This window comes from Ambystoma mexicanum, chromosome 1q (genome assembly GCF_040938575.1).
Source record: "Ambystoma mexicanum isolate Mex_15411 chromosome 1q, UKY_AmexF1_1, whole genome shotgun sequence".
Classification (NCBI taxonomy): domain Eukaryota; kingdom Metazoa; phylum Chordata; class Amphibia; order Caudata; family Ambystomatidae; genus Ambystoma; species Ambystoma mexicanum.
This window is the reverse complement of record NC_090922.1, coordinates 540,820,378-540,846,662: the sequence shown is the minus strand read 5'-3', so window position 1 is coordinate 540,846,662 and position 26,285 is coordinate 540,820,378. Positions and strand designations below refer to the sequence as shown.

General features: G+C 43.2%; 1 protein-coding gene across 1 annotated transcript in view; it reads right to left on the bottom strand.

Annotated features, from left to right (window-relative positions):
* MEGF8 (multiple EGF like domains 8) overlaps positions 1-25,509 on the bottom strand; it is a 1,665,761-nt gene extending 1,640,252 nt beyond the window's left edge. The window contains exon 1 of the mRNA XM_069640964.1: positions 25,418-25,509. The gene's annotated coding sequence lies outside the window, so the exon portion shown is untranslated. The remainder of the gene's footprint in view (positions 1-25,417) is intronic.
* Between the last annotated feature and the right edge of the window lie 776 nt (positions 25,510-26,285).

Here is a 26,285-nt window from a genome sequence, read left to right as displayed (position 1 = left end):
GTGGGACAACCTTCCATTTGGCAAGTTTTTAGGGCTGATACACTACAATAGCCAAATGGCCGAATAAGAAGCTGTAGACAGTAATATGATCATGAGATAAGGCCAGATAAGGTACCCCCGAAAATGCTTAAAGACAGGGCAAAGAAAGCATAGAACAACAAAGAGGCAATGTTGTCCCCAAAAGCACAACATTAAACTGATAATAGATTGTGGTGTACACAGTGATGAACTGGTCACATCCTGAGCAGTGGGAGCAGCAACTTTGAAACACTCGAAGATTCAATGTAAGAGATTGAGTGACGAGGACAGTGTGACATCCAATGACACAAGAGAAAGTACCCACGATTACAAAACGATGGGGCTACCAAAACCCATAAGACACCTACCTTGGGGTTCCTCTAATGTCAAAACAAGCAGAAAACTACAAGTGCTTATGACACACTGGAATGTGAATAGCCTAACTATTTGCAATATATGCATAGTTATAGGTAGGATAATGTGTGCCCATAACCGACAATATATAGAGAAGAAAGTGCAGTAAGAATCTGAATTGATATAGCAAAGGAGTTGTAAAAAAAAAGCAATGAAATAAAAACAAAATTATTTGAACAGGAACGAAAAGTTGATTTTTATGAGAAGTAGTGAGTGACAAATGAGGTTTGAACAAAAATGGGCATTGTCAAAAAGTGTAATCAGCATGAAGGAAGTAACTAAAAAAACTGCAGATACCCAGACAGAATCATAATGAGAATAAAACACACATGGCAAAACTATTCAAAGAGGACTACGATTAAGAGGCATTCCCTGTGGAAAAACTCATCTGAAAATGGCATATGACTTTGATGGTGGGGTGGTTGTGGAAGCAAACAACTGGATACTACACATAGCATAATGAAATGTACAAATTTAAAGTTACAAGCCACTAGCCAGGCCCAAGAAGTCACTCACAGAACACACCATTTCTTTCTTGCCAAGAGTCAATCAGTGCTAGTGGAGAGTTCACATTCTGAGGCATGATAGGGATGTTACACAAATCCATTTTACATAATTTAACCATCATAAATTACATTTCCCACATCCCTTAAAGATTTGACATTGAGTAACATGATAATTTAGCCCATATAGAATAGGAATAACAACAGTCTGGAAAGGTGACATGATAAACAAGTCCAAGACAAAAGGTGCATTTATAAGGTATTAAACCTGTGGCATAAAATAGTTCTGGGTGACTATATAAATCCATTATCATTTTCAAATGGTTCATTAGAAGTATGGCACCCACATGCTATGTGGTAATCTTATGGTACCACAAAAGGTGTCTCTTTCAAGCATGTTTGTATAACACACAGACTTTCATAATAGATATTAGGTGTGAATGGAATACCCTTTTTGAGATATGAAATGAAGTTTAAATGCAGCAATTATTCTGCTCAAAAAGCCCTAGAAATGCTACAGCATCAGAAAACACAATATCCCTAAGTCGACAAGTCAGGTTGAATGTGTGCAAAAGCCACAGTAAAAGGACTGCAAGCAGGTGGTTCTTCTCCCAAAAGGTCAAAGCAGTGGGATCCCGAGTGGTGGCCGTGGGGAAAAGTGATTGTAAGGTCATTACTGGCAATAACAAGAATGAACCTTATTGAGGAGATAATATGCCATTACCTAGAGATACAATTGTATGTGATGTGTATACAGTTACACATTATTCAATAAAGAGGGAACTTAAAATCCAGTAAATAAGATCACCACTTAAGGACCTGCTTTGAAGAAAATAAAGCCAGACAAACATAACTATGCATCTTTACAGTCCTACTCTGCAGAAGTAAGAAATAATAAGATTGTACCAGCATATAAAAGTGGAAGTATTGGGCTAAGAGTTGGACTATAATTTAAAATGAGAAACTACAAGTAATCGGAGGATTACACGTCTTTTAACAAAGAAAAGTGAAGCCATGCCCAATAAACGGCTTTCCATTTCGAGGTCAAGAGCCATTTCATTTGGTCATAATTGGAATTGAATGAAGGTCTCAATGTGTGAAGCACTCAAAGCACTTCTTACGGTCATCAATGCATATTTCAAACAAGACACATTCCCAGGTGCACGAATATGAAATAGACCCTTCCAGCTACTAAAGAAAACTACACTATACCTGGATGACCTGGCCAACTATCGCCCCATCACACATCTACCCTTCCTCTGCAAAGTGATCCAGAAAATTGTTAACATCCAATACACAAAAGGATCACTCAGCACAATCTCCTGCAGGACTACCAATCGGTTCCCGACCACAATACAGCACAGAAACCACCACCATACAATGCATCAATGGCTATCTCCACATACTGGACAAACGGGAACAGAGCTTACATGTCCTACTTGACTTTTTTGCTGCATGTGATTCCATTTTCCATGAAGTCTTTTCAACATACTTGCCACACACAGGGGTATTGATCGAACATTCCTACATTGTTTGTCTCATAACTCGCCAACAAAGACCAGTGTATCCAGATGGCCACCAACAAATCTGACCACCACCACCAATTAACCTGAAGAGTCACACAAGACTGGAAACTGCCCCCTGCCATCTTCAACCTCTCAATGGAACCTCTGAGGAACTCACTGCCAACATTTACATCAAACTAGACCAATTCATAGATGAGACAAAGCTTAACCTAAAGATCAACTGCATCAACAACATCCATTGACTAAAGCGCTACCTGTCCCTAATCAAAGCCCGACTGTCAAGTGCCTACCTAAACCTCAACATGAAAAAAATTGAATTCATTCTCCTCAAAAACCCCAATAAGCATGCCCAAATCCAGAATTGGCTGACGGACATGAAGATTGGCAGATGTGTGCCTCAACTCTAACCCAATGCAAAGTAGCTCAACTTTACCACCAACTCTTACCACTCATTCAAAACACACAACATCAAAAAGCCCCAAACAGCATGACACCATGTTCTGCTCCTCTGCAAAGCCAAGCCTTTCATCCCTGCCAAGAATTTCAGAACAATTATTCAAAACCTAGCCATATCGCACATGAACAATGGCAACACCCTACTCGAAGGAGTGCCAGATGCCACATTGGCCCCTCTGTAAGCCTTCCAGTATGCGTAATCACAGGACTGAGAAAATTGTACCACATCACCACCATCCACAAGGAGTCACTCTGGCAACCCCTTCGAGCATGTGTTATATTAAAAGGCAGCCTGCATCATATAAAAAGAAGTCACAACTAAACCATTGCTCTTAACTGACTGAGAAATGAACAATTTTAAAGGTGCCCACACCACAAGAAGCCACAACATCTCCATGGAGCAAACAAATAGTAAATAGGACTTTTTTTGCTACACACCTTGCCAACGCAAATAAGACTGTCCCCTTCATCTTACATTTTAGGAAGAACTTAAAGACCCTACTCAAAGATCTCACCAACCACTCCACTCAACCCACCTTTTACTCCTTTTGAACCCTCCCCTCTCAGGGTTTGGAATTGAGGGGAGCTGGGAGCTATTTAGCTCCTGCTTGTAGCTTAGAAGAACCTGGTTATCACGACACCAGCAGCTATGAGGAGTCACTTTTGGCTCCACTGGCCAAGATGCCGAACACACACACCTACATGAATATAACTCAGTTTATTTGGAACAAACTATAAACAAACATTAGGACCCATTTATACAATAGTTAAAGCATGAGGGGTCATAAATAAGGTGAAATGTAAGTTTGCATTTTATGTGGAAGTTATATTTGCAGAACACTATGCTCTAGCTCCTGTTTCTCCAGTGGTAGCTCCTGGCCACTGGTTAATGCTGGAACCCCAGGACGTGGTTTTAGCTACTTATCCAATGTACATTCTGGTCCCTGCTCCCCCACATTCCAGCTCCCCTGCAACCCTTACACCCTACCATTAACCTCCTGGGTGTGTCCCCTTTGTACAACACTCTGATGTGTCCCAGCTATCATTATTTTTATGTCAAATGATGAAGATGCAGTGGGAAATTAAGCACCCTTCTCTTTCTGCCTCAGAAAATATCCGATGGACTTCATTGCAAGTTACCTACAGATCAGGTATTTTCATGTAAGAGCAGCTAAAATAATTTGTCAACGGATATACGTTTTGAATAGGCCCCAAAAATGTCATTAAGCAGAACAGATGTGAAGCTTCTCATGAGAACCTTTTATAAAAACATTAAATGCAGGGTTTCCACATCTGTGATGATTTAGGAATTAGCATGACATTAGCAAACACTTGTACATACGAGAAGTGCTCCAGAAAAGATTTTGAAATGGGAGTATTTTAATCCCTAGATTTTAAAGCTGGGAGTAAGACAGTACAAAAGTAAGTCCCATTCCCAAAGGGTGAGTAAAAAAATTGTTAACTGTAAAACAAATGTTTTGTAATAAATATTTCTTTGCACCATTACATTCATGCACATTTAAAAAGTTACATTTGTACCTCTTCAAATTAGACAGTAATAATAATAGAGTTGGTTTCTGTAGTACTATGTGTACTATTGGTGCAAACATATCCATGGAGATGTGTGGATGAAAGCAGGTAGACTAGCTTCTATGTGCATCTTCATATTATTTTTTGTTGGGAGTATTTGTACTCCTTATTTTTATTTTGGGAGAGTATTTGCCTACATGTAGGGAGCAAAAGTGGCTGATACAACCCTTATCTGTAGGGGTGCATACGAGGAAGGGTTGTTTGTATTAATATTTCCCCTAATGGCACTGAAAGCAATAGTAAACAGAAACATGTTGGCAAGGCACGGCTTGTTAAATGCCATTTTATCCAACTGCAAGGCATACATTTGTTTTCAAAAATTGATTAGCAGAGTTTGCTAATTCAAATTGTATTGACTAGCAAACAGACACATTTGATTAGCAATGTTGTAATAATATTGTTGTCACCGGAAGTTATTTGTACCAAAGACTTGAAATGAGCAACCATATAGCGTCTGTCCTTGCAAATTATTTCAAATTCAGCTAGATCTGTAGGTCAGGTAACTTAGTTTACTTATTCGACCCACTTGTGCTCGGGCCGCCTGCTCAGTAGTGATGTAGCTCAGGCTGGGTGGGCTGCAATGAGCTTCAAAGAATTTTGAGGTGGTGACAGAGGTGTTATGTCTTGCATACCTTGTCAACAAAGCTTTGAGCCGCCCAAGACGGCTCTTCTTCCTGCTAGTGTGCCTCGTGGCTACCCAGGCACACATACTCGCCCAATGAAGGTTTCCCTGAGAGGCTGGCTCCTGCATGAGGTTTGATGGACACTTCTCCTGCCATATGGCACTAACTACGGCCCATATGCACCCTTCAAGAGCAGGGAACGCTGGGAGTTACTACATGACAAGTACCCCAATATCCCCAACATATCTTGTAGACTGCTATCCCCAATGTGCAATTTAGATATGCACAGAACAAAACGCATGTGGGTGCTGAGCTCTTGGCAGACTGCCACACAATTCCTTGCTCGCGTCATCTAAATTATCGTGAATGGCGAGGGTTTATTTTGCAGCCTACTATTTCATTTTCAAAGCAAAGGTTTCATTCACATTGAGCACAAATCACAGAAGTCCATGTGTTTAATTGATTATAGGTCAGCCTGACACGTGTTTCGAACCTTGTGCTCTTCGTCCGAGGCTGAACACACCATATGCAGTTGAATTTATAACCACATCATAATGTTTCCATTTAGGCAACACAAACAAAAGTGCAGTTTAGCAAGGCAGAAAAACATTAGCCGCATGATACAGCATTATGGTTGGTGCAAATACAAAGCAATGACAATATCAGAATTAAAACATTCACAACAACATAGAATTTTACCCATCCAATTCGGTATTTCAAATAATCCCAAAAAGGATATCAAACGGCCTCCAATCCCTAAGAAGAGGGGAGTCTATTGCTCAAAACATACTTGCATTGCTGGCGCACACGGTAGTGCAGATGGGTGAAAATGGGATTTCTTGTAGGGTCTGTAGGAGCTCAGGAAGGTGGGTCGGGGGATGCAGAATAAGTTCCCACTATTCGAGGAGGGTCTCCCCAACAGGGCAGAGCAGGTTCTAGGAGTTGGGGAATAATTCGATAGCTCATGCTATCTGAAGAAAAGAGAGGTGCCCTCAGGTGCCACTCATACGTAAAAACAGATGGATGAGCTAGGGGCCACCGGTAAGGGTTGCAAGTACTCACCGACCCCTGGCGCACACCGGACCAAACTTCGGCAGTCGAGTCCAATTCGGTTGCAGGTTCAAATGCAGCAATTTCTGCGGCTTTCAGCGACGAAGATACAGTGTTGATTCCCAAACGGGACAGTGGCGATTTATCTGCTCCTGGTGGATGGGTCAGGCCAGTTTCACTGTAGCAGGCTTCAGGGGCAAGAGGGGCACAGTAGCAGCGCACCTGCAAAGTTCGTCACCACAGCTGGGCGATACGGTAACCACGTTCACTGGGGAACATACTGTCTCTCTTTACTCCAGATCTGGGAATGCCAAGTGTAGTAAATTCGGTGTGAGAGTGTCTTGAACACAGAGCTGGCAATGTACAAGTTTCAAGGGTCTCCTCGAAACGGCGGCGGTATCAGAGCAAAGGTCCTGCGCAAGCTGGTCAGCCCACTGGTTGGCCCAGGGACACCTCCGAGAAGGCTTACTTGCAGGGTTTGATGAAGGTGCTGAGAATAGTTGATCCCACTATTCCAATGGGTTGAAACGTCTTCGCAGACCTCCTAGTTCGATCAGATGCAGAGGGGTCCAGCGGGACGACAGCAGACTCAGGGTGCCAAACCTTCAAGTAGGTCACCAGCTGTTCCTCGACTCGGCTTCTTAGTTTCAGGATACTTGTATCCTATCCTTTGTATGCTGAGAATTCAAGAGATCGACATGGTATGGGTGTTTGGAGCCTTCTCTTATCCAGAATCTCCTTTGTGCCAAAACGAAGAGGACCCAATGGGAGATCTACTCACATACAGGCACACCATACATGGACCAATCACGGACCATGGTGGTCCCAGGCATTCACAGCACACCAGGCTCTCTGGCACCCAGGATATGTACTGGAACCAGACAGTCCAGCAAACATCCTGGAAGCACACATACAAGACATGCAGAAGCCTGCGAAAGCTGGGCACCTCGCTGGAAAATGCATGCCCAAATAAGGACTGGCCCGGGCAAGATGGCCAATGGACAGGACAAAGAACCTCGTGGCATGGACATTTGGGAGCCAGGCTTCCTATTTGTGCCAAACGCGGTTTACCTGGCAGGAAAGGGTTTAAAATACATGAAAAGATAAGCTGCCACCAGCCCTGTCCAAGGCACATCCACACCCCTCCTAAAAAATCCTTCGAGAGTTTCTAGGGCCTTTGGAAATGACTGGAAGACCCAAGTACACTGGGTACTGTAAGGTACATTGTGCACTTGCAACATGTTACAGAAAAGTTGCAACACTGACAAGGACTAAGGGAAACAAAGTCTCCCAGCACCAACTGTCTTTAAGGGCATGTCAGTTTCTCCATAACAATGTGAGTGAAAAGCCCAGTGGAATTCAACAAAAGGCTGTGCTCCGCTGGCAGTCAGACTATGGTGTTTAAACAAAAGCAAATAGTTTAGGGGTTACACAACTGAAGGGAAAACTGCACATAAATGGGAATCTTTCCTAACACTGTCATCTTTTAGGATCTATTTAGGATTTATATATATCTCATGCGGCTCGGGATTTTGACAGGAAAGGGATCATATGATGGTCACGCCATATGACTGATACCAAAGGGGTGGCAGTCGAAAGTCCAACCCTGCAGAAGATTGTATCTAATGTGTGTGTGTGCCGCTCTGCGAGTTTGCCCGTTCACCATCTGAGATGAAGAGTTTCCAGTAGGTGGCTGAGGAAGTTTGTTGTGGTTTCATTTTCTCTTTAAAACCAAATGTTGAATTCACCCAGAACACTTATGTTATTGTGATTTGTAGAAAGGTTAGCTATGGAGTCAATGAGTCTTGCAGCAAAATTAGGGTTATAAGCAGTGATATGAATAGGGTTATAGGTGGGTGATGTGTATATCAGAAAGAAGAGTATGTTGTATTGGTCGCCGAGCTTGAAGTTGACTAGGAGTGATTCGCAGTCTTCTATGCCTGTTGTGGCTAGTGGTGAAGAACTGAAGGGATTTGTGTGTGCTAGAGCGATTCCTCCTTCTCTTCCGGTTTCTCTGTTAGATTGTAATAGTTTGTAATTTTCGGGTATGGCTTTGTAGGCGATAACTTTGCAGTTGTCAGAGAGCCATGTTTCTGGGAAGAATAGAGCCTCCGTACCTCCTTCACTTAGGTCGTAGATTTCCGTTTGGTGATTTGCCATAGATGAATGCTGAGTAGGCTACAGTGTAATGTGTGCGGCTGGGCTTGTTCATGGTTAGTAGTTTATGGCATTTCAATGAGAGCGGTGTTCGTCTATCCTTCGACTGTTGGGTTGGCCTGTTTTTGTCAGTTGTGCGGGTTTCTCATGTATCCCTTTGTTGAGGAGTTCCATTAGGTTGTGCAATGGGTTTCCATATTCCAATTCATTGTAATGAGATGTTTGGTTGTCTTGGTGGTCTTTTTTCTAATCTCTGGGTAGGTAAGGGGGCGGGTGGTGAGGGATTCCAGTATAGCTCTCATTCTTCTAGGTGTCTTTCCAATACCATTTCTCCATTGCTGGATTGTGTGTGTGGTGGTCTGATAGTATACTGGCGTCTCCTCTAGTGTTCTCTGCGCCCTTAGTTGTGGGCCGTTTGATTTCTGGTGTGGCTGGTTTGTAGGTGGAGCGGTAGCAGGAGATGTATGTCGTCTTTGGTCTAGATCTTTAGATTGTTTATTGTAAATTTAGAGGTATTGTGAATTACATTAGGTTGTTCCTGTTGTTGTTGGGGGTGTGGTTGATTTTTCATCTTTTTTGTTCCGTTTGCCATCCTTGTTTGTTTGTCCTTCTTGTATCGGGGCATCTTTGTAGTTGTGGATTAGTAGTATATTGATGTTGTGGTTGTGCATCAAGCTGTTCCCATTGCTAGGCTCTGTTGGTTCTAATTACGCTGGTTATGCTATGTTGTTGGGCATATACAAACCGGCATCTACAGGGTTTGTTTGCTTAACACAGTGGTAAAATCCTTGCTGTTATAGGGCGAGGGAGGCCCGCATCTGACAGGTCTTCATATGCATTTTGGTTACAGGGGTGAAAGCCCTCCTACCGTGAGTAGTTTCTTGGTCTCTAGAGTTTCCTGAAACATAGATCCGCGGTCCACTGAAGGGAAACTGGCAGACACCAGAGTGCGCGGTCTTGAAGCATGGGAAAGGCTTTCAAGGTTCGATACGCTACATGTGTAGCCCGGTCACACGCTGAGGGGGAAAAACCTGGTAGGTTACTGGCATGGCTCTGCAAAAAAGAAAACCTAGGCTCCGGACTACCCTACTCGGTGATGAGTGTGGGGCCCTGTGGAGATCCGAACTTGCAATAAATGACACTTTCACAACATACTACACTCAGTTGTACAGTCACAATAAGCAAGTACCCCAAAACAACAGCCATGAGGCTCTCTGGTTTATACCGCTCCCGAAACTCACACAGACACAAAGGACCCTACTCGACCAGCCCATCTCTGTGGAAAACCTCACTGATGCAATAACCTCTCTCTCCACCAACAAAACCCCAGGGAGCAATGGACTTCCTCGAAATTCTACAAGATTTACAGCGTCACTCTGGCGCCTTTGCTCCACAAAGTGTTTGAGAAGGCTTACAAGAAAGGCATACTCCAGCTAGCATGAGAGAAACTCTGGTTGTGCCTATCCCCGAACCAGGGAAGCCTATGGACAAGTGTGACTCATACCCGTTGTTGGCAATGTTAATTTATGACGTTTAAATTCTCACCACTGTACTATCGGCTTGCTTTCGCAAGGTAATTGCCTCACCGATACACATAGACCAAACCGGGTTCATCCCAGGATGCAACACTATCCTAAATCCCTATAGGCTACAACATATCGACCAAACCGAACACCGCGCAGAGAGCTATGTTGTGTAGTTACTGGACGCAATTAAAGCCTTCGACTTGGTCTGTTCGGAATGGTCGCTTGCCTCACTGAGGAGCTTCGATTTGGGGGGACAGCTTCATCCGCTGGGTTATACTGCTAAGCATCTCCCCAACTGCCAGGGTAAAATCTGGCAAACAGATTTCCAAACTGTGGAACATACATTACAGGAAACACCAGGGGTGCCCACTGTCACCCATGCTATATTTATTGGCTCTTGAGCCTCTTGCAGTATATTTGCGCCAAGAATATTTAAGTGTAGGCATCCAGATAGGGGGAACCCAACACCTAATAATATTGTATGCGGTTGATGTCTTACTGTACAGAAGTGAACCACAACACCACCTGCTAATGGTACGAGCCAACTCCACTGAACTGTCCAGAATAGTCTTCAACAGCCGGAAATCTTACCTTTTCCCCCTGGCTGGCCTCCGAAGGGTGAAAGAGACTTCATTGCCAGATCTGGGCCTTCCCTGGGAGGTGCAGGGGAGCCGCATCACGCACACGCCAAAAGACACTCACATCCTCAACACTTTCATGGTTTTGGAGGGATTAAAGAGGTCCATGTCCTTTTGGTCCACACTACCCCTTTCCCTTACGGGTAGAGTTGCTGTCATGAAAATTATTTTTCTCCCCAGATTTCTTTACTGCTTCGCGAACGTCTCCTACCATATTGGGGGCCCAATTCTTTTGTGACAGACACCCGACTCAGGGACTTCCTCTGAGCCCGGACCACCACAGACTCTCCCTGAAGGTCGTGTCCGTACCTTATAGTGCAGGAGGTGTGCAACTGCCTAGGCAGGAACTATACTATCTGGCTGCCCAACTAAGTTCCATCACGAAGTGGTTGTCTGATGTCCCCACCGCTGAATCAATGCTGCTTCTGCGATTGGTCTCACCCGGCCGCCTCAAAGAAGCCCTGTGGCTCCCGCCTAGCTGTACGAACACCCTACCACTCCTTGTGACCCTGGGCAGGAAGATTTGGTCCCAAGCAATGAAGCTCCTCCATATCCGTTGCCCTTACTCATCTAATACTCCTATTGCGGCAGATGTACGAAGAACCTGAGAAGACCTGGGAACCATTAGGCAATGGGAAACATGGGAAATCAATACATAGGGGGACACGTATGAGAAAGGGTTGTTCAGAGACTTGGATAACCTAATCCAACAGACGGTGCTACCAGGGGGACAATTCTTGGGATACACGAAAATTAAGAGTTGCTATTGCCAATTGGCTGGGATGGCCAGCTGAGACAGAACTCCTGAACTTAATGTATAAACTGGAGACCTGTTTCCTGATTATACGGCTGTCTACTAAGCAGCTTCCAGCTCACAAAACCTGATCCTGAAGCCACTGTGGGAATCTGATATAGGGTCTGCGATTACTGATCATGAATGGACACTTGTACTGTATTCCCTAAGCAAGTCTCCAAGAATGCCAGATTTAGACTGCTCCAAATTAATGTGCTCCATCGCACTTGTATGACCCCTATTAGAGTGGCGAAGTTCAGTAAAGATGGGTGCGCGTCATGTCCGTGGTGTAAACTTGATGGTGCAGACCTAATCCACATGTTCTGGAAATGTTTCAAGATACAAACATTCTGGTCCAGGATTGCAGGGCGGCCGGAATTGCTAGATATACCTGGAATCCACTGGAGTGCCTGCTGGGGTCATACACCAGAAGAAGGGAAGTCAGACATATCACCACGTTCATGGACTTGTCCTGCATCCTCGGAAAACGGTGCATTGTCATGTCCTGGAAACAAACTAAGGGACCGCAGTACAAATTGTGGTATCTTGAATTTGAGACTTGGTGCGACGCTGAAACAAAAGCATGGGCTGGGTCTCTACAAGGCCAGGACGAACTTCAAGCAGGAGCATTCAAGGCATGGAAAACATGGTCTTCAATATGTTGCACCCCTCCGATGACAAACCTCCATGAATCCCCTCCAAGTATTTTGCCTTCCTTGCCCGACAGGATTGTGAACCAACCCCACCCCTCTGCTGTATCCCCTTTTCATTCCACTTAGCTAAACGAATCCCCAACACCCATCCCTAGGCACCCAAATCATGCCTTGGTTCCTCGTGAAACAACTTTATTTCACCCTTAATGAGTGCCCAGTTAAGCACGGAAAATAGTTTTTATATTTGGTTTGTTTCTATCCCCTTTCATCGCCCTTGGGCACAAATATGCATCGACTGGTCACCTAACAATGTTTGATTGCCTGTACACTGAATCTGAAATGTATCAATGTTAACCACTGATGTTCTGATATGCTTCCTAAAAATGCCAATAATGAAAGTTTAAAATAAAAATAGAGTTTTCTGAGGTTCAAAGTGATTTGCTTAAGAAGTGGTTGGAGTTGCGGTGGGAACGGTTGGGTTTCCAGGGGCGTAGACACAGTTCAATATGTTTAGGTTCAAGGTGTCTAAATTCAGTGGTCGTGAAAATTCAGAAAGGTGGCAAATTCAAGGCTGTGGAGGTTAGTGCACGTATACACTAGTTATTGAACACAGGCTTCTATTGTAGTTAGTGGTGCAAGGAAACTGGACATGTATGTGAAACATGTAGACAAACATGTAGACAAACACGGGTGTTCCATTTTCTGTGGGTAGTTAACTGGCAATGGCCACTTGGAATACCACATTGCTGGACAGTGGGCAGATCAACCCTGCAGCGACAACCATCAATTTTTTTCTTTTATTTATTTTTTTCTTTTATTTATTTATATATTTATAAAGCACTGCAGCCCGCGGGCATCGGAGCGCATTCCATGTAGACAGGGACATAGTAACAGGACAACGTAGAAGGCGGGACATCAGATTCCAAAGGTAGATAGGGGTGGTAACTTTATTTGAAGAGCAGAGTCTTACGTTTTTTCCTGAAGCATAGGTAGTTCATTTCTGATCTTAGCATCATGGGTAGTTTGTTCCATTTGATGGCTTTGGACGAGAAGGCCCTGCCTAGTCCATTTGTCCTTTTGGCTGGCTGGACTTGTAGGATGCCTTGGTTTGTTGATCTGAGGTTACGGCTTGGATCATACCACATGAATTGTTTCTTTAGGTATGCGGGGACATTTCCAAATAGACAGCGTTGAACTAGTGTCAGTGATTTGAATGTAATATGGTCCTCTATGGCAAGCCAATGTAAGTCTCTCCTATCACATGTGGTATGCTCTCTCTTTGTTTCACCAGTTATGGCTCTTATGGCATTATTTTGGATCACTTGGCACGGTTTTAAGCATTTACTACTTGCGCCCGGTAGTAGAGAATTTCCGTAGTCTAGGTGTGATAGAATGGCAGCCCTGGCAATTGTTATACTGTTTTGTTGGTTTAGCAGGGATCTAATTTTTCTCGAGAGTTTTTGGTGGTATTGACAGTTTCTTTTAAGATAGGCTACTTGGACTTCAGCTCCCAATGAAGCTTGTAGATAACTGCCTAGCGTCTTAACTTTTTCTGATACTGTAATTGGCGTCTCTTTGATGTTAAATGAGGAGAATGCTGGGCTAGGTTTTTTCCTGGTGCAAAATGAGCTGAAGATCATTAGCTCCGTTTTGGTGCCATTAAGGCACATCCAATTAGCCTTCATCCATATTTCAATGGTGTTGTATATGGATGTTAGTTTGTCGCTGTCTTGATTGTAGTTTCCGCTGAGTTCAAAGACCAGTTGAGTATCATCGGCGAAGTTGGTAAAAATAAAATACGCGGAGGTGGGTCAGCAGAGTACATAAGCATTGCAAGTATAGGTTGAATGACAGTGGGGAGAAGCTGGCTCCCTGTGGCACACCACTATCTACTGATCTAGTCGATGAGGCGTGCTCCCCCCAAATAATCTAGGAGCATCTGTCCTGAAGGAAAGATTGTAAAAAATTGAGATGAGGCGCGCACTCTGGTTCCCCAGTCAGATTTACCTTCTAAAGCAACAGTCTTCTCCTCCAAATGTTTTCTTGACTATCAATCATCAGGGAGACTGTTTTCCTTTTCCTTCTCAGATGTGCCTGGTTAATTCTCATTAAAGTCTCTGAAGGAAAGGAGACACCCAATCAATGGCCCCTTGGGATCAGTTTCCCGATTAGTCTAGGGCCTCGCAGAGCTTCCGATGATCCAGCAAATCGAAAGCTGTCGAGAGGTCCAAGAGAATCAGTAATCCTGCCTTGCCCCAGTCTAAGATGCCTAGCATCACTGTCTGCAGATCGAGTAGCGCCGACTCTTGTGCCATGGGCTTTTCTAAATCCCGACTGTTGTGGGTGGAGAAGGTTATTATTGTCTACGTAGTCTTGGAGTTGATCTGTGGCAATCTTGTCTAGTATTTTTAAGTGAAAATTACAGTTTGTAATAGACCCGAGTATGAGGGATCTTGTTGATTTAGCTCTGGCTTTTTGGGCAAAGGTGTGACTGTTACTGTTTTGATTGCTGCAGGGACAGTGCAATCCCTGAAGGAGGCATTTACCATTCTTCTGAGGAATGGAGTAAATACTTCTGCATTGTCAATTGAACTGGCCATAGAGACCATTAGACAAGGACGATGAGAACATGTTTTTAAAAAGGGAGAAACGGCTGAGGGAGATCAAGGGGAGCACTTCAGCCACCTCTGGGGCCGCGAGTCGCAGAGAAAGGAGTTGTCCTGCTGTGCGTCTTTGGATTGTGGGAGAGCTGAAGCTAAAGAATGATGTGGGTCCACTGAAGCTTGGGCCACCAGGAGCAGTCAGCACTACTGAATTAAAAAAACGAAAGCCCATCGATACTCCGGTTATGGAGACCGCACTCCTGGCAAGCAAGGAAGTCTCACAGTGATCTATGATTTAGCACCACAGGCTAAGCCTGCTGCAGGTCCAGTGTGCTTCTTAGGTGAAAGGCTCTAGAGAAATGTAGGGTAGAGAAGACAGTGGAAACTCAAGTGTACGTCTGGGGCTTATCTCTGGGTCTGCCTGATGTGTTGAGGTGGATATTGCCAAAGTGGGTCACCTGCACCAGCGTCCTCATTCTCCTCTGGAATGAGGACAATGAGGATAGACACTAAGAAAATGGAGAGGGCTTGCGCCAGACGATTTGTTGGTCGCGCCACCCAGGCACCAACAAAATGTTATAACACTGGAAGGGAGCAGCAGGGAAAGACCCAGAACTCTTGTTGCAAAGGCCTCTTTGACTGCCCTGCACCCAAACTGACCATCAGCAAAAGATCTTTCTGGAAGAGGAGGTGAGCAGCGTTTTGATTAGCCACCTGCAGCAAGCAGGGAGCAGTTTATCTAAATGAGTCCAAATTATACACCAAACACAAAAATACTCTGAACCCGCATAGCCCATGTGTCAGCGGATTAATGAGTTCAGATAAGGAATCAGGTGCCCAACCGCTCATGGGTGATCAGAGATGTGAATCTAAACGCGCCGAAAATCCCTATTGGATGGGACAGTCGATGATTTGTGTCAAATCTCCGAGTTTACAAGGGTAAGGAAATTAACTGAAGTAATGTGCACCAAATACTGTGAGCAGCTGGCAGAAATATATCAGTTACTTTGAATTGACGGTAAAGCCTGGCAGTCTGGGGCTGACCTTGGGGTGCAATTCTTGCCTGTATTTGATAACTTAGTTAGGACTGGCTAAACACAAGTTGCAAAGTTAATCCAATCTGTCATCAGAGTCCTGCTTCCAGATAGAATAACGAGATGTAAACTGGGTGAGTATGCAGCTATTGTTAAGGTGCACACATTGTCGGGTTGGGCTCATTACTCCCTAGGGATGCTTACACTAAGTATGCTAATGTAATGCCTAGCTTTTCAATGCTAGCTTTTTTTTCGTTGTTCGAGTTAAATAGCGATCCTCCCTAGCGAGAGCTAAAGCAGGAACGTATTGCGTGTCCATATTTGGGCTACATGCACTACCTTGCAGTTAATGCTACATTAGGATTTCAATCCATTAGCTTACATTGTAGCTGCTGATCCACTGTGCCCAGGGTCTTCAGGGACGCCACCTTGGTGGCAGGATAGCTATCTCGTGTACAACTCTCATTACTGGTTTGTGTTAACAGACATGCACATTTTCAGTTTGACTGAGGTAGGTCTATAGACGCATCCTGAAGCGATTGGGCCTCAGACATAGTGCTTAGAAGTATGTCATGGTCAAAGCTTTAAGTGGCATGCAAAATCGAGGATGGATCAAACAAAGGGATTAGACCAAAGTGATGCGCATAGCCTAAAGGAAGGGCAAGTTTAGGTAAGGACTGCCTAACCAAAACAATGCCCGACGAGCCCCGGCAAACATGTATCCGGGTTATTCAGTAGCGTCTCATGCAGTCTTGTTTGCATCCAGTCTGCACACTATAAATAAACCTCCCTGGCTCGGTTTGTAAATAAATCATGTACTCTCTAAATGTTTCAACCATTGAGTAAATCACTCTCCTTCTGTATATAAATCACCCAAGAGTGGCCAGCTTAATAGCATTTAAGTTGCCATTTGGGGGTTCTCTCTCGGCTGGCCGCCTTCCTTTGATCTGCTGTGAATGAGCTAATGAGCCTGTTACTTGAAAATCTGCAGCTACTTGCCCCTGTCCTCAATTGCCTAAACTAGGATTTGACCACAGAATGAAGCCCCACGGTGGGGCTTATGGTAAGCACATATCCTCCAAGACGGCATTGGTTTTCTTTGTCACTATGAAAGTGCATTTGCTGGCCACACATAGACCTCCAACTTATCACAGACATGTTTTGCCCCCTTTACAGCTCTTTGGTGTGGTAGAGGAAATACGCTTGATATTAGGGAAGTTCAAAAAAGGCCACATGTTGCACCCTCAATGATAAACCCAGGGAAATCACCCACTGGAGTTTGAATTTGGAAACCTCTCCATTACAAATATATGCACTCCACAACAACATCAGAGTGTGTTAGGGGGCATCAAAAATCGTTTAGGAATGGGCCACCATACATCTTCAGGCGCCCCTGAAATTACCTCTGTGAAAGGTTATGCAGACAAATGGCACCAATATAAGCTACTGTCTGCTTTGCAAAAAATAAAGGAGTATTTTGGGAACATAAGAATGACCACACTTTTATATTTGACAAACATTTCGGACAGTGTTTCAACAATGTGATTCTGCTGAACACATATTGCACACTAGCTGTGCTGCTCATTTAATTTGGGATTCCTTCCTAGCAGCAAAACGTGCCCCACCCTTTGTGCGTGAGGCATTGGCTGTCCTGCCTCAGAGGAAAACTGCTTCTGCATTCCCTGTATGTATATTCCTCTTACAGCTTGTTCTTTTATACGCTGGTGCGAGTCTCCTGTGCACGTTTTCAGGCCCTTGACTTGCACGCAGAAAAAGAAAAAAATTTGACAGGTGCTTGCTTATTCGTGGGGAACTCAAGAGCGCCCCAAGCTCGTGGTTAGTTTTTGAAGACTGACGGGCTCTGCCCTGGCTCAATTAAAGCCCTGGTGACGTCACCATTTTAGTATATGAAAGGCTATATTGTATGTAAACTCTACTGCAGAGTTCATTCTACCCCAGTCCCTGCTTGGTGTGCATCTAACGAGGAGCATCAGCGAGAGACTGTGCCTTTGACTGCAAAGACAGCCTTTAAAAGCGAACTTCGGGTGCAAAGTTTGGTGCAGAGTTCGGTCTGCCCCAGTCCCAGCTTGGTGTGCATCTAAAGAGGAGCTGCAGCTACGAGAGTATTTCCCTGCGACTGTGCCTTTAACTGCAAAGACAGCCTTTAAAAGTGAACTTCCCGCGCGGAGCGTGGCGCAGAGTTCGGTGCAGTGTTCAGTCTGCCCCAGTCCGCCCAAGGAAGCAGCTCGCCAGCGAATATGAAGCGTGCCACGGCCTAAAGCGCCGGTCTGCAAGGACCACAAACGCGACATAAATCATTTAAACACTGGCGAAGACTAGAAAATGATTTAACGCTAGAGGTAAGCAAACACGCGACCAAATCTGACTAAAACTTTGTTTTGTCGGCAATGATCGCCATATTCCCTTGCTTGCTTCATTAGCGTCATTAACTTTGAATCTGCGATTAGAGGGAAGCGAAAGATGCAGTGCAGAAGCGCAGACAAGCTCCGCTGAACATGTCAATACTGCTGTCACCCCCTCAGATGTGCTGAATAATCTAAGACCATCACCTTCCTCAGTATACGTAGACGCATGCAATGCCCCCTTTGATTTTGACATAACAGATTTAGACTTGCTAGAGATGCGGTTAACGCTTGACACTGAGTCGTCAGATGGTGAGCCTCCAGCTGACTGTGCCTTAGAGAAAACACAAAAATAGGTGTGTCTCAGGAAGCCAAAACAAAGGATCAATGATCACTCAAACCTACCTCTTTGATGTTGCTGGCGCTGCTTATACCTGCATCATGCAAGCAGTCTCGACTATGAGTGCTCAAGCAGACGGCGCAGAAAAGCGGCATGCCGCGGCTGGGCTCCGATGAGAGTTCCGACGGAGCTCCGAATCTCAAACTGTCCCTCGATAATGAATCAAGTGGCTCAGCTGAAGTCGCGATTGACATAACAATCGGAAATGTAACAAGATGCGGTAATGAAGCCTACAGCGGCTATACCATCTAGTCGCACCGCTGTGTTTGATGTTGCAGCTCGAGAAGCACGGTTGATCGAAAGGCTGAGAGCCGACTTCCTGTCCATGCAAGAACGTTTGGAAGCCAGATACGTGCAAAAATACGCTAACACTCCTAGGAACAAAGAAAGCGTAACGAAGGTGAGCAGTCTTCCACCGCTGAACCATGCTCAGCCATCAATGGTAGGTCATACAAACTCGGACCTGCTGGCTGATAAAAAAAAATGGGGAATTGAGAGTCAATATAAACCGACGTCTCCTATCGAAAACACAAGTGGAGCAAGCTAAAGAAAATAAAACAACCAGCCCACAAACACTGCAAGGCGAAGCTGAAAAAGAGTCAAATAACAAAGGAAATCTGTCAACAGCTGCTGGTTTACAGATTCACAATAATGTCTTAGCAGCCACCTCCATCGCCCTGCTACCCTTCATGAAGCTCTATGAGTCGGTGAATGACTCCGTACAAGACCAAGCATCTCTACTGATAAGCTGCTGACCTTAGAAAATTTCACTGAAAATCTCACTCAAAGACTTGACTATGAAGCAGAAATATCACGACAATGGCAATCTCGCATTAATGAGATCACAAAGCTCGAAGCTTGTGAAAAACGGAACTAATTGAAGCCGTGATTGAATGCACAAAGTGGCTGAGACACATGTCCACATGACAATTTTGCAACTCTTATGCATGCAATTGCCCCTGCAAGGAACAGAAATCAAAAGTCTTTAGCCGTCGACACACAACTTGCAATGCAATTGACGATGGAAAAACAGATCCATTTGGTGCATGGAAATGGCTTCGCAGTGAAAACATCTCTGCCCATTTCAGTGAATGCACCAGAATCATATGGACATATAGTTGAAGGAGAAGCAATGGCGCAGAATCCAGTCCCTTCAACGCTACCGGCAGAAAAAGTAGGCAGAGTCATAGCTGACAAAGCTGGTACAGGCACAATCGTGAATCTAATAGAATCAAGACACGAGGTCCAGAGAGCACAAGAACCTGTAGTCGAAGGTGACGAAGAACAACGTCTGGCCTGTACTACAAAACAAACGTCACCAAACAAAGTATAATTTGGAATCTTCACAGGAGCAGCAAAATCGTTACACAAGTCAGTTGAATCTAAAACTAAAGATAAAAGTAAAGTGCAACCACAAAAGTCTTAACTAAGACCAGCTGCAAAAAGAGCTTGTACAAACGAAGCAAAGAAATTCATCAGAAATGTTACAACGCCCCCTCAGGTCGGGTTATTCGAGCGTAGTGGCAATGAGTAAAAAAAAAAAAACAACAACTCATCTGACTCCATCACAAAATGAAGCTATAGTGATTCAAGCTGCCTCAAAGTCCAATAAAAGATCAAGAACTGAAGCAGAAGGTTCATATGCTTCAAATTCTGATGCCACGATTAACCTCTGCGAATTTTCAATGTATTCTATTGAGGAAGACCTGCAAACGGTTGATGAAACCGAAGAGATCTCTGATTAAAATCGAGATCCACAGAAAAAGTCAATTGAAGCAGTCAAACATAAGCAAATTACGCCAAAAGAGCCGACCATAGTGGGGACAGCAACAAAAAAGTGAAATTATTGCCGGCATGTCGGACAGTATGTTTCAAGGCAGAAGAGAACTGAAACACAGGAAAGATGACATGCATATGACTCTACATGACGCTTCAAAATTAAATCCCAAACAAACAAAAAGGACAATTACTAAAGCAAGAACACTCAATTAAACATCTTGAGAGAAGGCCAGTATCGGTCTCAAAAAATGGCCTTTGTAAAGTGCAATTAGAAAACATCCTAGAGGAAAAGAACGAAGTGAATCTAAATAGGAGCAACATAATGAAGCTGCTGCATAGTATCCCAGCTTTGCATACAATTAGATCAGATGACCTTGCGATTGTAGAATACAAATCAGAAAGTTGTTCAGATTGGGTGATCTTGCATATGAAATCTAAGTTCATTGCAAAGTCCTAAATTGAAGCTAAAGAAGATCTGATATTCTTTGGCTTTGACGTAGATCTGATCCGTCTGAAACCCAAGGTCCAACACAAAATTTGCAAACTGATCAAACTTTAAATGAACAAAGAAGGTTGGATTTATGGGAGCGATTTAATGCAAACTCTGAACCAACCTTGACCAATTGTCACAAACGTTCAAATTCCCATAGTGCTCGACCAACCGTTAATCAACAAAATTTCAATTAGCATAAAAATGAGGATATCAAAGCATCCCATCTGCTGACTTCATGGAACACCTGAGGCTATGTCCATCTATTCCAAGACGATTGTCAGTTAAAGGATAGCCACTTCATAATTTGTCTCCAGGAAGCATGGCTTCGAGAAATTCCAATACGCGATGGCTATTCAATCTACTTAAACGCAGCAGGAATAAAATCTATCTGGCGGCCATTTTCAGGTTTAATTACAATGATCAAACATAACTACAGTTGGAAGGTAATAAGTTCTTTAAATCCAAACCTGTTTATACAAGTAACCACCTTACAACACAGTGATATTAAACTTCCGAACCCAAAACAGTTAATAATCATAAATACATATTGGAATCCTGCGATGATTTCTCAAAATTAATTTATTTCTTCAGTAACAACACAAATTGACAACTGTTTATTAGCCTTTGATGATCCATTCATCGTAGTATGCGGAGATCTAAACTTCTCATGGTGCAACGACGCAAAAGAACCCATTATTTCAACAGATCTAAATAATCCTGATCAATGGTCTAATCGTGGTCAACGTTGGACACATGAGCTGGCTGTGAGACAATGTGAAATGCTAAACGGTTGCACTAAGGGTGATATTCCGGCAGCCGACACTTGGCATCGAGGTTCACGTACGAAGACGTTAGATTACATCTGGGCCTCAAGAAATTTGCTAAGTAAAATCTTTGAGCTAACAACGCTGAAAACGACGAAAAGTGATCATGATGCATTGATGCCGTCTTGGCTTTGGGCGCAAGATGTAATTCCTGCAAGATATATCACCAGCCTGGTCATAAATAACGTTAACAACAGACTTCGGATAAACGCTAAACAAATAACAGAATTAACATCTAAATTCAATCAAGATGAAGATCACAATGACCAGGTGAATTATGCGCCGCTGTTGATGCAATTTAAAACGAGATCACATGGTGACAAAACTGAATTAATGGGACAAAAACACCCTTATAGCATCAGATTAGGAGAAGCAAGAAAGGTATTATCCATGGAACTTCGGCTTCTACGGAAATCCTGAATTAAAAAACAGCGAGGAATTGATAAAATGGTAACGCTAATGAAACTGGCTGAAATCTTTCAACACAATTTGTGATCAAGACCAGGCTGAAAAAATGTTACGGCTAATTATGCAAAAAGACAGTAGGCATATTTGGGAAATAATAAACACTGGACATTTGAAACAAGGAATGTCAAATGGAGTAAATGCAGCTAGCTGGGTTAAACACTTCTCCGCAGTCTTTGACGCTGAAGAGCATGAAGTAAAAACATCCAACACACAAATAATATCAAGTTGGAGGGTCACTGAATCTTATGAGAACATCGAAAAGACACTTCAAAAATTTAAAAACTCCAGAGCAGCTGGCCCCGACGGCCTATCAAATGTGCTACTCAAACAGAATAAATCCAATTGGGCCTTCTTTAAGGCCTTGTTTGATTGAATTGCCAAGACACAAGTACTCCCAGCGTCTTGGAGACAAGCTGTGGTTGTACCGGTGTACAAGAAGGGCAATCGAGATGATCCGACAAACTATCGTTCGATTGCCCTTCTTGACACAATAGGAAACGTGTTTGCAACATTTTTGCAAGAAAAACTTGCAGAATGGGCTGAAGGTGCAGCAGTGGCAGATAATAGCGGGTTCTCAAGGCGAGTCGGAGTTGAATTAAATCTGATGCTACTTAACATAGCAAAACAAGAGGCCTTGAAGAATGGAACAAAAAACGTCTTGCCTTTATCGACTTAAAACAGGCTTTCGACAGTATCAACAGAGGGACCCTACGGAGCAAATTAAAAACCTGAGGGTGCCCTGATAATCTCCTACATCCGGTTATGGCATTATACTCAAACACCTCGATTAGAGTATGTTTAAACACATAAGGAGATCTAACAGAAGAAATACAGACGAAAAAGGGAATGAAACAGGGATGTCCATTAGCGGCAATGCCGTTTCAACTCTTTATTTCAGATTTACTAATAGCATTAAAAAGGGACAAGGACATTTCCCCCAAGAGTAAATGGTCAGCCACTTAGTTGGGTCATCTATGCCGATGACATTGTGCTCCTGGACTCAACACAAATAGGGCTACAAAGACTACTAACAACCTTTCAACAATATTTGGAGAAAAATGAATTAGAAATAAATGTAAAAAAATTCAAATATAATATCCTTTGGACCAAAAACTCACCAACGTGATAAGAACTATACGTGGCAGGTGAACAACGAACCTTTAGAACAGACAGATAGAATATGTTACTTAGGTGTCAGTGTCATATTTAACACATCTATACGAGAATGGAGCTGGAAGCAAGATTTAATTTAACAATGCAGATGTTTGCCCTACAAGGACCAAAATTGCACACCAAGTTTGGCAAATTTACAGTGACACTGGTTCTTACATTCTACCTGCAAAAAGTGGTGCCTGCAATAGCAAAGTGGGTTGGAATATTGACGCAAGATTTTGGTGCCAACTTGAAGCAAAGTTCTGCCGAAAGGTGCTTAAACTCCCTCAGAATGTGTCAATAACCGCCATTCACTACGAGTTAAGCATATAATCCTTATATGGTACAGTTCTGTGGAAAGCAATAATAGCTCTGCGTAAGATGCGCCTTGTTCCAACTGTGAAACCGTACGAGATACTAAGCGTGAAGAGTAAGCACACCTTTACGGATATATTCAGAATCTGAGAAGAGAAACTACTAAAGTTACTAAATGAAGCAGATGTATCAAAAGAACAAGTTTTACACATACCACAAATTGCAAAACAACGGATCCGTCAGTGGAATTGGATCTAAATAAGGAAAAACGCAAGAAAATGGTTACAGTGTTAGACTTTGGAACTTCCATGCATGAAATTGATGTACTCCCAAAACACTTGTCAAAATTTCCGTCACGATATCATCACGATCAATTCATTAGACTACGATTGAATCTCTATAAAACCAAAGAGATTTTGATGTTGAAGCATGACAACAAAACATTAAATAATCTATGTCGTTTTTGCATGAATGCAGTGGAATCGGTTAAAGATTTGGTGACTGAATGCACAGAAATTTCAGTTCTACGCTCGTTGCTTTTGGGAAAATATGCTCCAAAAAATGGCAACATGGATGCGTGGTGGAGCTATTTAATCTCTGGCATAAATCAGCAACTGACTTGTGGAGTTATACATTTTATGGACTGAATTATGATGGAACTATAACACTTGCAGTAGATAATTAGAGTTTGATGGATGTTTGGAAAGTAGAGACATTGATGTGACAAAAAGTGCGTTTCCTTTTTCAAAACTAATGTTACAATAAAAAAAGCTCTACTGCCATCCGCTAGGGCAGTCCCTTATATACACAGGCCAAACCTATTTTCTCCTTAGTTACTTAGGATTCGTAGGCTATGCCAGACACTTAAGTCTCGCATTCAAATATTGTTTGAGGACTTTTTCCGACCACACTCCACTCCTAGAGGCGTGGCGCTTTAACAGTATTATGTCACAAGCAGCCGGTGAATATAACTGGTATGCAATCAGTCGGGTAATCATTAAAACACCCAAACTGGTAACAATGAAAATGAAACACTCAGTAGCCAAGAGAGTGTATACAGCATGTTATCAATCAGTTATGAATGTAAAAATAAAATGCCAAATCTCAAAACAGAATAGACAAACCTTTGAATTAATCAACACCACAAAAAATGGCAACATAATCAGGCAATGTAAAACGAGCATGTTAAGTATCCCACTGTCATCTGGATAGTCCCCAAGAGGAAACTAAAGTCATATTTTAAATGGCGTGAAGAAGTAATCTCGGCTCTGTGCAATAAACACGGTTCAAAATGAAAATATCAACAATGAGATAAAAGGGCAGATATATCACATTGCATGCTATTATGAACAGTGAAATCATAATGACGTCACACATTTTGAGTCAGTAAATATGATATCAACATCACCCGGAAAAGTAAACAAAAATTATAGCATCACATGTAGGTGATATGAAGTGAGCTGGGATTCGAACTACCAAACGAAAAAACGAAAATGAAGTCACGTTTTTAAAAGACACTTCCCCTGTGCTACTGTGCAACCAACATTTGTCATAAAAGCGCTCTCAGCACCACAGCGAACCTCTTGTCAAAACAATAACTAAACTAAAAAAAGACCCTGGTGCAAAAACAGAGTAAAGACGATATAAAAACTGGGTACGCGAAGTAGCTGCACAGATGCAGTGTTGGTATTGGAAGAGGCGCTGTCGGTGTCTTGTATGCAGCACAAGTGGGGAGGTTAGCGTTGTGCGGTTTGGGAGAGAAGCTGGTCAAATGCATATCGGCACATGGGCGTTAGAGGGAGGACAAGGCTGTGCAACAAGACGGCAGAGGTAGAGAAAGAAGGCTCACTCTGTGAGAATGGGAAAAGGATACGGTTTACTTGCTTTGGTACATATAAGAGCCTGGGCTAGGGGACAATAACACGGGATCATGGCAATTGTGCCAACAGGGACGAGTTTCAGGTGAACGATGTCTTTGAGAGGTTGTTGCAAATACTTAACAGCAAAGCACAACGACCCTACATGAGTTCTTATCTTACCTCTAACTAAATCTGCTTATCTCTTACTGATACCCCAAAGGCTCGCATCGCTGTAATCCATACTAGTTTTCACTAGAGGAACGGACCTAAAGACGCGTCCTCCTCACGTGTAATACACATTACGTTCCTGGCTGCGTACACCCAGTGCAGGATCTCACGATCTAATCACGTTAAGATAAGTCCCTCGAAGATGATGTTACTCTTGGCACTGCTCTCGGGGTCGCTCATTTTTAAGTAAGAAGAGCGGGAAAAACTGGACCCAAATGGTCAACAGTGACCGAGAGCTGTGGCACTTACACAGGAACATTTGCCGATCTAAACGAAGGCAGTTGCCTTCGCAATTGGCAGGCGGATTCTCCGATGCAGTATGCGGTGAAGAGCCGTGTAAAATTGAAAGTGTACTGTGAAGTGATGTTTGCAGGATGTTATTCATGTTCACGTACATTTTACCTACTGTTAATTACTTTGCACTCCCATGCTGGCTTGTTCATACCTCTCAACAGGGCAGTTTCTAGCCAAATTGGTGCACAGAGCGAAACATCAGAATGCTCCCCCTCCCCCAACTGGCTCACGTCACTTCAAAACGACAAAACCCCTCCTCAATATCAATAAATAATTGCTATATAGACGAAGATAGTTTAAGTACATTGTAATTCAAGTACTTCACAGAAGAATTCTAATGTGAAAACACAGCTGTTGCTGCCCAAGTACATGGTTTTTCTGTCATCTGCTGGTTGCGCAGTGGCAGACTTAAAGGCATGGTCCAGTAAAAATGTTTATTGTCCCTATGGGTCGGCCATGTTTTTTTAAGCCTAAGTGGCTCGATTTTAGAAAACTTACCTATGGTCCTTACCCGAGTTTTTGTCCA